The 16234-nt window shown below is 43.1% G+C and overlaps 1 protein-coding gene across 1 annotated transcript in view; it reads left to right on the plus strand.

Annotated features, from left to right (window-relative positions):
- Positions 1–16234, plus strand: part of DDX43 (DEAD-box helicase 43) — a 344939-nt gene that overhangs the window by 189553 nt on the left and 139152 nt on the right. The gene's annotated exons all lie outside the window — the stretch shown is intronic.

A 16234-nucleotide genomic window follows, 5' to 3' on the forward strand; every position in this document is an offset into this window, starting at 1 on the left:
CACTGTTCCAGGAGTCTACAACATGGAGGCAATCAAATCATGTAGGATAAAGTCACTGGGCGCAATAACCACTGCTCCAGGGGAATCTAAAACTTAAGGTCCCAATTTTGGTACCATTCCACCGCTGTACAGGCCTGAGCAACTCTAATGATAACGAAATTGGAACGCCCACTCCCCCAAGTTCTGACAGTTACCATCTCAACAGTAGAAGGCAGTATACATTCCTTAACCATTTCACCTAAATCCCCTGTTAGGGATTCTTACCCTGTGGCAGGCATTTTAGGACTTCAGGATCTTCCCTGTCACAGCAGATATTCAGCTCCCAATGGCAGCTGTTGGGAAAGATTTCAGGTGAGGAGTCTGGAGTAGAGAATGAAACAGGGACAAAGTTTGTCATTAGAGTGGCCTAGTGGTTAGGGTGGTGGACTTTGGTCCTGGGGAACTGAGGAACTGAGTTCAATTCCCACTTCAGGCACAGGCAGCTCCTTGTGACTCTGGGCAAGTCACTTAACCCTCCATTGCCTCATGTAAGCCGCATTGAGCCTGCCATGAGTGGGAAAAGCGTGGGGTACAAATGTAATAAAAAAAAAATTATCCCTACCCCCGCAAATAAAAACTCAAACTCCACCAGCACCACACTAGTTCATCATTTTTGGTAAGACAATCACTCACTTTTTGTACGAATGAGATTTTGTATTGTTGCAGGGATGGGGTGGGGATAAGGACAAATTTTGTCCCCGTGTCATTCTCTACTCTGGGGCACTTGGATTATTCAACAATCTATGTTGATGTCACTTCCTCCGATTATATACTAGGTTTATAGAGAAGGACGATAACTGGGTGAGGACCATTGCTGCAGCTCTTTAATTTATGAACATATGGTAGGCGTATCTAAGCAGGACACTTTTTTTTTTTTTTAATTTAAAGCATTTTAAGTAACACCTGTCATACTCCTCAGGACATACCTTTCCTCATAATGAACTAGAAACTCCTATCTCCTAGGCTAAGAACACAAGAATAGCTATACTGGTTCAGACCAGTGGTCTATCTAGCACAGTATCCTGCTTCCAGCAGTAGCCAATTAAGGTCACAAGTACCTGACAGAATCAGAAATAGTAGTAATATTCATTTTACTAATCCCAGGGACAAGCAGTGGCTTTCCCCATGTCTGTCTCAATAGCAAATTATGGATTTTTCCTCCATGAACCTGTTCAAAACCATCTTTAAACCCAGGTACACTAACTCCTGATACCACATCCTCTGGCAATGAGTTCCAGAGTTTAACTCTGAGTAAAAAATGGATTTACGTGTACACTTTCTACAACTCTTAAGTATTTTGTAGACCTGTATCATATCCCCCCTCAGCCATATTTTTTTCCAAGCTGAAGAGTCCTATTCTCTTAAGCCTTTCCTCATATGTGAGGACTTCATCCATTTTGTTCACCCTTCTTTGAACCTTTTCTAATTCTGCTATATCTTTTTTTAAGATATGGTGACCAGGTCTGGTGTTTTAAGGGTAGGCAAACAGTGAAATTGCTCTGGCCCCCCCCCCCCCCCCCCATGTCCCTGGATTTGATTATACCGCCTTTGTGTTTACAGTCAAATCAGTTTACATATAATATATAGGTACTTACCGTTTATTATTTAATATACCACTTATTTTGTGCCCAGAGTCACAAGGAGCTGCAGTAGGAATCAAACCGTTTCCCTGGTTCTCAGGCCATTGCACAACTATTGGGCTGCTCCTCCATGGAGGAAGGGAATGGGGTCAGCAAAGACAAAGGGAGACAGCCGAGTGGCCTGGAGGGAGAGAAGTTTGTGGGCGTTTTGGCACAAATTATTAACCCCTGCTACTAAAATGATCCCAAACTGGGACTTCTGTTGATGCCATTCTCACGAGCTGTCGCTGAATGACTCTCCTGCAGCTTCCTCTAAAACCCCTTTATAACTCGTCACTTGCACAGATGACATCCAGAAATCTCTGCAGAGAGAGAAGCCGCCTCAACCTGGGAAAGACAAGATGGCAGCTCCCTCCAGCCTGGCTGCATCTTCCATGGGGGCAGCTTGGATTGTGGAGGTGGAGGTCACTGCCAAGCAAATAAGTGGAGAAAAACAACCTCTCTACGATGGTGTCCTCAATAAGCTCTTCATTCAAAAACAGTAAGCGAAAAAGCGACCCAACACGAGTCATGTTTCGGCCCTATAGGCCTGCATCAGGGGTCTACAAACAAATAAATAAAACACAAATCATAAAAGTATAAAAGATCATAATGATGAATAAAAAATGAAGAATGTTAATAAAGTAACAAATAAGTGATAAAAACATTAAAACTAATTAAAAACATATAGCTGTAAAAACCATACCTAGGAATGTTGTAAAGCAGTATACTTTCCTAGAGCGGTTGGATTGTAGTCAAACTCCTATACGGTATGTATATCTATGTGGACATAAAAAGTACATGTATATATGCTGATACATAGGGGAGTACATCATGCAAAGATAACAATGCATATCTATAAAATCAACAGTAATAAAATAAAAGGAGCAATCGTGGACTACAAATAATAACAAAACAGATGTCATTGTATGTATGCATATGATTTGATTAACTTATACTGATAGAACACAAAATATCACATAAGTATGTGTGTGTGTATGTATATATATATATATATATATATATATATATATATATATATATATATAGAAAGTGACATCAACAATAGTAAAATGAAGTGATAAAACAAATGTAAACAAATGTAATTATATGTGTACCTATGATCTGATGAACCTGTATTGACAAAACACAGGATATCACATCAATTTGATATATATGAGCTCCATCTATCATCTCACCACGAAGAAAATGTTTAATATGATGTGGATATTGAAACGAGTGAAGCCTTATCTCCCACTCAACACTTTCTGGAACCTGATACAGTCTACTGATATTACCAACGCCGACTACTGCAACAGTGTCTTTTTAGGATGCAAAACCCAAATACTGAAGAGACTCCAAACTGCCCAAAACACGGCTGCCAGACTTATTTTTGGCAAATCAAAATTCGAAAGTGCATCACCTCTTCGAACAAAGCTTCACTGGCTCCCCATCAAAGAAAGAATCATTTTTAAGATCAACACAATGACCCACAAGATCATCCACGGTGAATCCCCTGGCTACATGAATGATTTGATCGACCTCCCTGCTAGAAACAGATCTATTTCTTTAAGAACTTATCTTAACCTACACCTTCCCAGTTGTAGAGGAATTAAATACAAGACCTACTACGCATCCAGTTTCTCCTTTTTGGGCAGCCAGTTTTGGAATGCTGTACCCAGATCAATCTGATTAATAAACGACTTCTTGCCCTTTAGAAAAATGCTGAAAGCTCATCTCTTTAAGCAAGCCTACCCTAATGCCCCAACCTAATCTCGCCAACCTCCACTCCCAATTCTGTTCTGACTTAAATACCAACCTCCCATTCTTCTCTTTCCATCTCTCCTTAATTTTATCCCTCCTTACCCCTTGTCTCCCAAATTACACTATCCTATCCTGTCTGCCCTCTTTTATCCTAGTCATATATTATCTAGCTCAACTTATCATACACTACTAAGCCCGATTTTACATTGTTTTTACTGTTTTATTGAAAATTCTATTCTTAACTTTGTATTTCAAATTACTATGTAAGCTGCATTGAGCCTGCATTGTGTGGGAAAGCGCAGGGTACAAATGTAATAAATAATTAATAATAATCTAAAGACACCATTGTGTCATCTTGACCAAGATAAAAAAAATAATAAATCTTTCAGACCAAGGTTCCCATATAAACAAGAGAGATGGAACATAGAGTATAATAGGGTATGTGTGTGTGTGGAGGTCACTGCAGCAGTGGAGCCACTGTTTGCTAGCTGCCTGTCCCCCATTGACCATGAGTTAGAGAGGATGCAGGAACACTGGGAAAAACATAATGGACTTTACTCAATACACAGTAAACTAGTGATCTGGAGGATAAAGTTAAGGCTTTGGAGGACCCACAGGTGAAGTAACTGAAAACTGTGGCCAGCTATGAAGAGAAATTGGATGACCTAGAAAATAGATTGCGATGCAGTAACTTAAGGTTGGTGGGTCTCTGGGTCTGTTGAAGACAAGGATTTAATTGGCTTTTTGGAGGCCTAGTTTACCACCAGGGTATTTTTCATTTGGGGGGGACCCCCAGAAAGTTTTAATTCCCTCACAAGCACGCCAACACCCCCCCCCCCCCCCCCCAGTGGAACCTCAGTATCTTCGACCAGAGGAAGAAAACTTGGCCAGATAGATTCTGCAAAGTGCTATGTAGTGTTTATAGTCTGGTTTTGGGGGGGGGGGGGGAGGGGGGGGTTGGTTTCATATGTTGCAATCTCCAAATGCGCCATCTCTCGCATCTTTTGCTCCCAACAAGCTACGGTAGGATCTTGATTGGAAGCCCAATATTGCAGTATTGTTTTCTTTATTAAAAGCAAGGAAATGTAAAATATTTGACGATATGGGAGATTGACACCCTGGGCCATTGTGCTAGCCTGTGCTCCCAGCAATAAGGCTCCATGTTTCCAGCCAATTTGTCAGGAAGTTAATTGACCCAAAATGGTCAACACCTCCCACCAAATACTAAGCTCTGGACATTCTAGAAAGGAATGAACCAGGGTGACCAAGTGTATATCACAGTGTAAATAGGAGTCATCATCCCAGAGACCAAAGTGGGCTCTCCGTTCTCTAGATAGATAGGCCCTATGAAGAATGTTAAACTGAGTTTTCTGCAGATATACCACTTTGACCAATTCAAAAAGTTTTTTAAAAACTCTAGATAGTATGGGCAGTCATGATCCATCCCCAGATTGGTTCCACTGTTGGAGAGCTGATCAATACCATCCATGGGAAGAACTGTTTTTAGGTAAGCGGTACCAAGTAGTCTAAACCAGAGGGTACTTTCAACAAATAAGGGTCCAGGTGACCCCACTGCCATGAGGGTCCATATTGCCCTGTTAAAGCATGCCAATAATGTGGGGCTCGGAAGTAACATAACATAGTAACATAGTAGATAACGGCAGAAAAAGACCTGCATGGTCCATCCAGTCTGCCCAACAAGATAAACTCATATGTGCTACTTTTTGTGTATACCTTACCTTGATTTGTACCTGTCCTTTTCAGGGCACAGACCGTATAAGTCTGCCCAGCACTATCCCTGCCTCCCACCACTGGTTCTGGCACAGACCGTATAAGTCTGCCCAGCACCGGCTCTGCCACCCAATCTTTGCTTCAGACTTCCCTTCTTTCCTCCTTGGCCCGCCCTCGTCTGACGTAAGTTACCTACGTAAGTTACTTATGTCAGACGAGGGCCGGCCAAGGAGGAAAGGAAGGAAGTGATCAGCTGTTGCCTGCTGCAGCGCCTTCACACGGAGGTGAAAGGCGCTGTGAGGGCCCGGTGGCAGACGGAGAGGGGGAGTGGCGATGACCTGGGGGGGGGCACGGGTTGCGGAAGATGGCGGGGAGGCCAGGGCTGCGGGAAACTGTCATTTTGATGCAGGGGGGAGGGGGAGCTAAGCTAAACGCGCTCGTCTTTTTTTTTCGTTTTTAAAGTGTTTTTGAAGTGTTTTTAAAGTTTTGTTTTTTAAAGTGAAGCACATCCATAAAGGACATCCCTGACGAGCACTTTTTCCCGATTTTTTTTTTTGTAACATTATAGAAGGTTTTCATTCCGCGCAGCCCCGAGAGGTACAGACCTCTCGTTAGATTTTCCAGCGTTAAGGCAATCAGAAAGGTTAGTGCATCTCATTACAATAGGGTTTCTACACAATTTGCTCATCTGCATTCCGTTTTCGTTAGCTGCTACGGAAAAAAGTCTAGTGCATGCCAGGGTTTACTACCTGCTCGTTAATGGCTCATTAAAGGCTCGTTAAGTTTAGTGCATCTGGCCCCTTTTGTTCAGTAAATCAAAACAAAACAAAAAACACACCCACAAAACAGTATATAATGGCAAATAAAAGACCATAAGGCCTATCTTCCCTATTGCAATGGGCCTCTCTCTTTGGCTTCCTTAAACTTAAGATCAAACATGATTAGAACTTTAAAAAAATTCCTTTATTAAGTGCAGCAAGTGGTTGTTTGGTATGCTCCACTTCCTCTGTATGGAAGCAAAACAGGGAAAAGACCCATCCAACAGACTACCCACAGCCCTGTCTAGACAACTCCCTGAATGTGCTTTGGTGAAGCACCCAAACCCGCTGAAAAGTGTACATTACCTTCAAATCGTAACAAGGAGTGTGGGGCGCCTCTGCTATCCTGTGTTGGCTCTTCCTCAAACAAAACCAGGTAAGTCTCACCAGCTGCAGAAATTGCAATTGAGAAGCATATCTCAGTCAAGTGGAGGGCTTCATGTGCGTAAGATTACCAAAAGAGAGGGGCGTGTGCCAACTCTCATCCTACCCCCTAGTGTAACCTTAGCCTGATCCTGGACCTCTTTGAAACCAAATGCATCAGCACTGCCACATTGTAAAGGTGGATGTCCAGTAGCCCTAAACCCCCCTGAGATTTATCCAATACCAGTTTCGAAAAAGTGATTCTCGCGTCCTGATTTCACCATATAAAAGACTGAATAATAAGCTGAAAGACTTGCTCGTCATAGTGAGAGAACCAGATCAAGATAGTGTGAGAAACCCAGGAGGGTGAGGGAAGAAGACGCCGGGGAAAGGAGTAGGGCGTCTGGATTTCCCCGCCCGAGGATTAACCCCAAGTCCCAAAGGGAGGGAAGCCGGGAGGCCACACCCTCAGGGAGGTATAGATATCTGAGAAACATGGAAAGGAGAGAGGACTACAAGTCCCAGGATCCTGTGCAATCTGACAGGGAAAAGGAAAGGGAACAGAGGGGGAACTACAGATCCCAGGATGCTGAGGGAGGGGGGAGGGATTGGGGAATGGCAAATAAGCCGGGTAGGGAGGAACAGGTGGGGAATATAAAGGAGGAACAACTAATGGACTGGGAAGTGACGGGAGGAGGAGGGGCGCTTCAAACCTCTGAGGCTGATGATCCGAAGCCTATGGAGGTGACTGCTCTGGCCCAGCTGCAGGGAAGGGAATTAAAAGGACTCTTAGCCAACCTGGCTTCTAAGCTGGTGAGACGGGGGAGGCAAATCAAGCAGCTGTTCCAGCCCCAGCTGAAAGGGTTTTTCCAGAGGCAGCTGAAGGTGAGCAGCTTAGAGAATTTTGGAACTGGACTCCAAGGAAGAGGGCATTTGTTTGAACCTTTTGTACTGTGGCATTTCCCTGTGTTCAAGGGTAAAGCCTCTTGGGACTTGGAGCTATTGCCTGGACCTGTGTTTGGGGAGGAAAGGCATTTTGACTTTGAACGGTGGCCTTTCTCTGGGCTTGAGGGAAAGGCATTCTGGAACCTTGACCTGTAGCCTTGACCTGGCCTTAAGGTGAGAAGACTTTTGAACTGTGGCATGTCCCTGTGCTTAAGGGAAAGGCATTTGTGGGACCCTTAAAGCTATCGCCTTCTCTGTGCTAGAAGGGAAGGGGGAACTCTGCAGGGCCAGTAGCATTCTGGCCTCCAATCCCTGGACTGGAGGATTGCCAGGCCGGCCAGGTGGAGGGCCATGATAAGGGAAAACTGTAGCCAACTTTGAATCAATAAACAGCACTGGTGCACAGGAGCCTGCATTTTGTGTTCTTTCAGTGGGGTCAGTGTACCTGTGTGGCAGAGCATAGTGGTATTCCCCAGGAGAGGGACTACCTCCAGGGGACCATGGAGTTCCAGAAGGCAGCCTGTGGACAACAGGCTGCAAGGGATAAAGCAGCTTAAGCAGTAAAACCATCTTGACCAGAGCCAACTGCCAAGTAAAGATAGGGGGAGAGCTTTCCACATAAGGCAGAGCTGTTTAATTTTCTCCAGGGGATCCAGTAACTTACATTTGTACATGACTTGAGAGTTCGTGCTAAGATATATATACCTTAAATACCTCATAGGTTTTTTTTTCTCTGGGGGAATGGGGCTGGAGGAGTGGCCTAGTGGTTAGGGTGGTGGACTTTGGTACTGAGGAACTGAGTTCGAATCCCACTTAAGGCACAGGCAGCTTCTTGTGACTCTGGGCAAGTCACTTAACCCTCCATTGCCATGAGTGGGAAAGCGCGGGGTACAAATGTAACAAAAAAAAAATAAAAAAAAAAAGCAGCATGGCATGGGTCAACCTTGCTACTCATTAGCACTAAAAATTGAGATTTATCACAGTTGACCAGGAGCCAGGAAACCTGTATGAAGTCCTGGACCAACTTCAAAGTCATACCCTAGTGACGGGGAGCCTGCTCTAGATAAAGTAGGATGATATCTGTGAAAAGGCTTATTTTACATTCATAGCCACTCACCAGTAATACCCTTAAGCTATTGACACTGTCTAATCTTAATAGCTAATGACTCTACAGCCAGCAGAAATAGCAGATGGGACAATGAGCACTCTTGGTGGGTTTCCCTCTCAGGTCAAAGCTGTTGGTAAGAGTGCCATTAACAAGGAGTTGAGCCTGTGTTCTCGAATACAAGCCCATAATGTTCCAGCACCCAAAACGTACTCCCAAGAGATGCTATGGAACACCTTTTTCATGTCAAGGCCTACAATGGCAGAGGTACCCCTGCACCTCTTATGCTCATGTATAGCCACCAAGGCTTTAAATCAGTTTCATGGAGGCGTAGCTTCCATGGACAGAGCCAACCTGATCTGGATGAGTAAGACTAGACAAATGTCTATTCAGGCGCTGAACTAATATGGCCGCTAGCAACTTTGCATCTTGATTTAAGAGAGAAATGGGCCTATATTAACCCACCTACATGGGATCCTTCCCTGGTTTAGGCAGAAGCACATATGAGCTAGATTAGGCCTCTTACCACTCCCCAAAGCTTCAATACCATTATACACTAGTAAAAAAGGCCCGTTTCAAAACACAATGAAACGAACGCTAGCAAGGTAATGACTTCCTGCCATTAATGTTTCCACAGTTGTATTCTGAATGGACGTGCCCTTTCCGTCCCCTGAACTTTCCTCCACCAAGCTCCGTACCTTAGAGTAGGGGATCTATATAAAACAAAGTGTTAAATAGACTTTCTGTGACATGAGCAAGACAAATGAGACATATCATTCAGTGAGTATGTGTGAGAGTATGTGTGAACTGAGCCTGCATCACTGTGTGTGTGACACAGAGAGTGTCTGTGTGGGTGTCACAGAGATAGATCGTGTGTGTGCGTGAAAGTGAGAGAGGGTGGTGCGAACTTGGAGCCTGGGTGAGAGTGTCTGTGTGTGTGTGGGTCAGAATGACAGAGGGGGGAGGGGCAGGGGTGGTGAACTGGGAGGGGGTGGCAGGGGCCTTGGAGGGAGGTCAGCGTTGATGTGGTGATACAGAGAGAGAGAGAGAGAGTGAGTGTCTATCCATGTCCCGCATCAGTGTGTGTGTGAGATAATGTTAGAGGCCTGCTCTTGTTTTTCTGTGAAGTCTCGGATGTTTTTTCCCCTCCTAGCTTTTGGAGATGCGTTTCTGTGAGCCTCCTCCTCCCTCTTCATCCCTAACAGCTCTCCCTTGTTATTAGTGTGGTTTTTTATTTTTTAAGGGGTGGGGGGTTTGGGGGTGGGCTGAGTTGGCGAACTGGGAGGGAGTGGTGGGGGGCTTGCATTGTGGTTATTGTCGCTGGGGTGATATAGAGAGAGATGTGAAGGCACTGCAGCAGGAAACAGCTGTTTGTTTCCCTTCCGGCCTCCCTCCTTCCCTCCCTGTCCCGTTCTTTTTTTCTTACATTATGCCAGTGTGGGACACAGGGAGGGAAGGAGGGATGCCAGAAAGGAAACTATCAGCTCTTGCTTTTTTTTTTCCTCCACTTTATTTACAGTTAATTGGATTTTGATGACATTCTTTTGGATACAGAATATAGATGTAGAAGTGGTTACTTTGATTTTTGACTTACTTCCTAATCATGAGTGGTTTCACTTTGTCCGATTTATTCACCCACAAAAGAATGGTCACTCTGGCCTTTCCTTGTTTAAAGCCTTCCCATTTGTGTGCATCATCTTTGGATGCTAGTGTATGATCTGGTAACATTTTGAAACACAGCCCTGTTTCATCACAATTGTACACTTGATCCTCACTGTACCCTCCCTCCAGCAGTTTGTTTTCTCTTGGGTAAGAAAGTACTGCATCCTTGTCGCCGATCACATCTCCCCTGAGACAAGGACTTGACTGGCATGGCTTTTCTTAAATCTGTCAAGTCATCTGTTACTGGCTTTGAACGTTGATTCTTGCCCATTTAGCTGTTAAATTTTTCAGCCTGTGCTTTCATGATTGGGTCTAGAGAGGTGTGGTAGCCGTGTTAGTCCACTTTTAAAGGTAATCAATAGAAATAAAATAAAACATGGAAAAGAAAATAAGATGATACGTTTTATTGGACACAACTTATCTTATTTTCTTTTCCATGTTTTATTTCTAATGATTGGGTCTGAAACAGGACACCCTGTAACCGAGCTTGGGCGAACCACTAGGCACGTAAATTTTTCTGCTATGTAATCCTGCTTTCTTTTCCTTAGTACAGGGCAAACCTCTCAGCTTTCCTTTTCTATTCTCCACCCTCTTAGATTCATTGATGCCTAGCTCTTTGGCCAGCTGGGTTTGTTGTTTTACCAGACCAGTTGATCTAGCGCAAATAACTTTTCATGAGTAGTGAATGACTTCCACTTAACGTAGATGGTTTCTCTATGTACTGCTTGGAGCTCACAGCTAAGACAATGGTAGACAACGCTGATGATAAGGAAAAGTCTACCCATGATAGATTGCAGAATGGCAACTAGAGCAGACAAAAGCCACTTACGTAGAGAGTCCACCCATGGTAGACTACAGAATGGCACCTGGAGCAGACAAAAGCCACTTGGATAGACTGTTCACCCGTCATAAATTACAGAATGGCACATGGAGCAGAAAAAAATCTGTGTTTTATCAAGAGTCATAAGAACATAGCATAAGTCCAGCAGGAGCAGGAAAACCACTGGATAAAGAACACAGACAGAGCCATCCCTGGAGTAGCTAAACATTGGCTTTCAAGCAGGGAAGGGGGTGGGCTCCACCCTGGCGTAGCTAGACATTGGCAGTAGAGGTAATGTCAGTTTAGAAAAAAAAAGGAAGCCAATACATGATCATGTTGTAAGCGGGTTTGCTTTATAGTGGGACACATTATAATGGGATTCCACTGTATTAAGTTTCCTTTAGTCATCCCTTAAAATTCTGGGAATGATTTTTGATAAATGCTTTACGTTTGAAGAGCACACGCAAGTAATGGCTAATAGAGTTTTGTGTTGGGTTGGTTTTTTTTTTTTTTTTTTTTAAGTGTTATGGAAATTGACGAATTAGATGTAATTTTACATTTGGTGTTTTTAGAATGATCACACAAGCATTGATGTTGGCCCAAATTGACTATTGCAACATTGCCTGAGTTGCAAAGAAACAATTTTTAAGAAAATTCAAACTTTCTTGAGCACTGCAGCTCACTTAATTTTCAGTGTCGAAGTTCAATAGGGCTACAACACTATTGATGCAATTACATTTGTTGCTGGCGCAGCACATATTATTTTTAAGTTATGCTCGTTGGTTTTTTCAATTGCACATGTTTCTGCTCCACGTTTTATGATGATTTCATTCAATTTCCAGCTAGAAATATAAGCCCTGAGTCAAGGGGTTTTGTAATACTTCACTACCCAGATCCAAGAAAGATAGGGATGCAAGAGATTTTTCCCAATCTCCCTTGCTTATCAGTAGCTAGTTGTTGGAATGAGCTTCCAGTGGAGATCAGAGTCCAAAACAATTATATTAAATTTCATAAACTGTTGAAGACCTTCCTGTTCAGGAAGTATTTGGTCCATTAACTTAGGATTGAACCTTGTTAATGTTTTTTTGTCGTATCTACATTCTTGACACTGTTTCAGCTTTTTGCCTTATCTTCAGTCTTTATGTATAAGGCAAAAAGCTGAAACAGTTCTCATTCTTTGTGAGCCATGCTGAACTCTGGAGGTATGTGTGGGTTACAAATGTCGTCATAGTCAAAAAATCCTGGGTAAAGCTATTCCAATATAGCTGTAAAAATATATATCTTTCACTAATCACAGCTATGTGCAATTACAAAATTTTATTAGTTATCATACCATGCATAAAAACTATATTTTCCTACTTATGCAACTACTCAAACATACTCCACTCTTACCACTCACACCTGACTGTTCAACCTTACATAAATTTAACATTGAGTGTAATCAACAAATGTAGTAACATCATTTAGTATTCATTATCTTATTAGAGACACAGCTGGCTAAAAACTGCCAAAAACTTTTGTAGTGAAAGCAGTCTGTCCACCAGTGCTCACACATGCAAGAAATAGTTCATTGAGATGTATACTCTATTTTAAGTGCGTTACCGCTTCCTTTTTGTATATCTGTATTCTTGTAAACATTCAGGCAATTTTGGAAAATCCCACTGTCGGTATTGCAAACTGCATGCTCTGTACCCCTTTCATATGGCAGCACCAGTTCACCGCCTCCCTGGAGGGTTTCTCTGACTGCCAGTATCGTGTCTCCAAATGAGTTATAATGGTATTCAAAAAGTAGTGCAGTTCCTCAGATGCTTCTGAATCCCACATCTCTCCTCTATGACCCTACACAGTGCCGTGTTTCTCTCAAAAAGAGCGTCTTCAGGGGTCTATGTAATTCAAAATACAGTTGCATCAATCACCACTTCCCACATTCATACACATATTAAATAGTCTTAAAAATCTAAACCTACATATTAAAAAAATATTACTGACCTACACGAGTGTCCGGGAAGCCAAACCAGAGTCCATTAGCGGGCTGAACACTCAAACGCCCACAAATGCGCATAACTGCATGGCGGGAAAAATCCACTTAAATACTCTACCTATCACATGACTGTCCAGTCTATTTCTCTATTTAGCCCATGGGGGGGCCACAGTGTTCCACTGAAATATCATATGCTGTTCCTTTCTCACTAATATCAATGGAACATTGTGTCCCCCCCCCCCCCCCCCCCCTCCCCGGTGGCAGACAGCGTTTGCAAAACTACAAACCTCAATTCTTGTATCCGGTGACCTGTATGATGCCAGTGAGAGACAAGGGGAGCCTCCATGCGCTGCAACCGAATGTTGCTTAAATGCTCCGCAATATGAGTTTTGATCTTGCATGCCGTCTGGCCAGTGTACCATAAACCGCAGGGGCAGGTGATCCCATAAACGCATTTGGCCAAATTGCAATCAATCCGACCATGCAAATGGAAAACCCATCCCTGCGTATGAGGAATGACCACATCCTTAGTCTGAAAAACATGTCTGCAATAAACGCACCGTTCACATCTATAAATGTCATGTAATGTTGACTAGAAACCATTATCTACAGGAGTCCCACAGAGCTCTTCCCATACTCTTTAACCTCCATTTGGTACCAATCTGTCACTTACTTTGTTTAGATCTTCATTTAAAGTTGTACACTGATGATATCCAGGTTTTTTTTTTCTTACAAAAGGTTTGGTTCATTTGAAGACACAATTTAACATCTTACTATATGTTTAAATTAATGTGTTCCTGGATTCAAGCTGCTTTAGATATCATACTTTTGCTAATGGGGATGCCAAAGTCTCACAAGTCAAAGAAATCCACTGCCAAAGCCACCGCCTTTCTCCTTGTACTTCCTCAGGAGTGACAGTCGGTGGCATGCCTCCATCTGCCGATGCTGGCACTCCCTGAGCATGCTCATTTCATGCACAAACTGAGGTTGTTTTGGGGAGTGCAAGAGTCAGTGGCTGGAGGCATGCAGCTGACTTCCTTACTTCTGAGGGCAGTTTGAGGAGGAAAGGGGTGACTTGGGCGCCGGATTTCTTTGGCTGGTGGGGCTTTGGTTGCCCAACCAGCCATTGAACAGGTACTGCAGCTTTGGAAGGGGTCTTAGCCTAAATTGGGGGGCCCAGGTCCCAAAAGCCCCTCCACTGTGGTTGTGCTACTGATTAAAGGCCCAATATCTTTCTTTCTCCTGCCCCCAGGCCCAATATCTTTCTTTCTTCCGCCCCCAGGCTCAATATCTCTCTTCCCTCCCCTCCCCCTGAGTCCAACACCTCTTTTTTTCCTTTTTTCTATCTTCACCCCCAGGTCCATTGTCTCTCTTTCTTCCCTCTGAGTCCGTCTTTCCCTCTCTCTCTCTCTCCTTCTACCTCTCCCTCTGCTTCCCTCCTTCCTTTTCTCCATCAGTTTGATAGCTCTTCTTCCCCTCAAGGCCCTGCCCACTGTTCTCTCTCAATTCCCCCCCCCCCCCCCCAACATGGTTGAGTGCAAGCATCTTTCCCTCCCAGACCTGCCCACGGCTCGGTATCAACCCCCCATCCGTCTGCCCGTCCGGTGTACGTTTTGAAAAGCAAGCAAGTCTTTGGCTCTCCTACACCAGCTACAGCCATAGGCAAAGGGCCTTGCCCTCTGACTTGTCCTGCCCCTTATGACACAACTTCCTGTTTTTGGAAGGGCAGGACAGATCAGAGAGAGAGGCCCAAGTGCAGGCCACAGGCAGCCTTTGAGTACAGCTGGCACTTCAGGACTGAAGTCTTGCTTGCTTTTCAAAAGGTACACCAGGTGGGGTTTGAGAGACCTACGAACAAGTCCGGGAAGGGAGGGAGAGATGCCGTGCCATGCAGTGGGGGAGAAGAGGGAGAGAGAAGGTGGGTAGCATGTGATTCATTATTAATCACGATTAAATTTTTAAATTGAAATTAATAACCCATTAATCGTGGCGTTAATCACGATTAACGTACAGCCCGAGTTTTGAATGCTATGGATTGCACAGAATGCCACTGCTTATGTTATTTGGGTTACCCAAATGGTCTCTGATTTCACCGCTGTTGAAAGAGCTTCATTGGTTCCCAATTTCCTGGTATGTGACATTGAAAGTTGTACCACTGATTCACAAAGCATTGAATAATGAAGCCCCTATTTGGTGAGCAGTTTGAGAATCTGTCAGCCAACATGAATTCTGTGCTCAGCTGACAAATTAGTGTTGGATTTTCTTTCATTTAAGATTGCCAGACTTAGCACTTACCAATCCTCTATTATTTAATGTTATGGAACTCATTACCTGTAGAAATTAGACAAATTACTTCTGTTGTGCAGTTTAAGAAATGCTTAAAGGCATTTTTTTGCCTTTTTTTTTTTTTTTTTTTTTTTTGCAAGCTTTTAAGTTTGAGATTGTGTGTTTTATTTTAGTCAGTATGATGCATATTTTTAATTTGTCTGGTTATTTTTTCTGTTAACGTTATTGTGTATGTTGTGACTGTAACTTGCCTAGAATAGTTGGATAAAGCAAGATAAAAATTTTTTTTGTAAATATGAAAAAAGTAATCCAAAAAGGTATGTGCAGTCAAGTATGGAATAACTGCTTGTATGTCACCTGTATAGTTGCCATAAGTAATTCCAGTCTCATGAAACATTCCAAAGGTTTTAGTATCGCACATTTTTTTGTTGTTGTTGAGAGGTCAATGAAATCCATGAAGCAATGGACTGAGAACCAGAGCACTTATTGTTCAAATCCTTCTGTCATTTCCTTAACTTTGGACAAGTTACTTAACCCTCTGTTGCCTCAGGTATAGACTTAGATTGGAAGCCCTCTGGGGACAGAGAAAGTCCTATTGTATGTAACTCATCTTGAGTTACTACTGAAAAGGTATGAGCTCAATTCAATAAATTATTTCTTCTTAGACTTTTGGCAGTTGGGGATCTTACCGGGTATTTGTGACCTGGATTGGCCACTGTTGGAAACAGGATACTGGGCTTGATGGACCTTTGGTCTCTCCCAGTATAGCTATACTTATATATACATATACAGGTAACTTTTTTTTTTGTATTGCATCAACCTGCTTTGCATTTGCTACAAGTAATTTGGAATCATCCATATTTGTCTGCTCTTTTAAATTCACTAGGGCTGTTTCAGTCTTCACCTCAACTTGTTTATATAGTCATACTTTATCAATACCTCCCATTGCAACTGTTTGGTCCGAGTGACATTATTTTCCCACATGATCTAGCTTAAAAGCTGCTCTGTCAAGAGGTTAAATCCAGTGGTTTTTCAGGAGAAACAAAATCATGCACTTATGATATACTGATTTGTTTAATTAAATTGAATATTCTAATAGAA

This window comes from Microcaecilia unicolor, chromosome 3 (assembly GCF_901765095.1).
Source record: "Microcaecilia unicolor chromosome 3, aMicUni1.1, whole genome shotgun sequence".
Classification (NCBI taxonomy): Eukaryota; Metazoa; Chordata; class Amphibia; order Gymnophiona; family Siphonopidae; genus Microcaecilia; species Microcaecilia unicolor.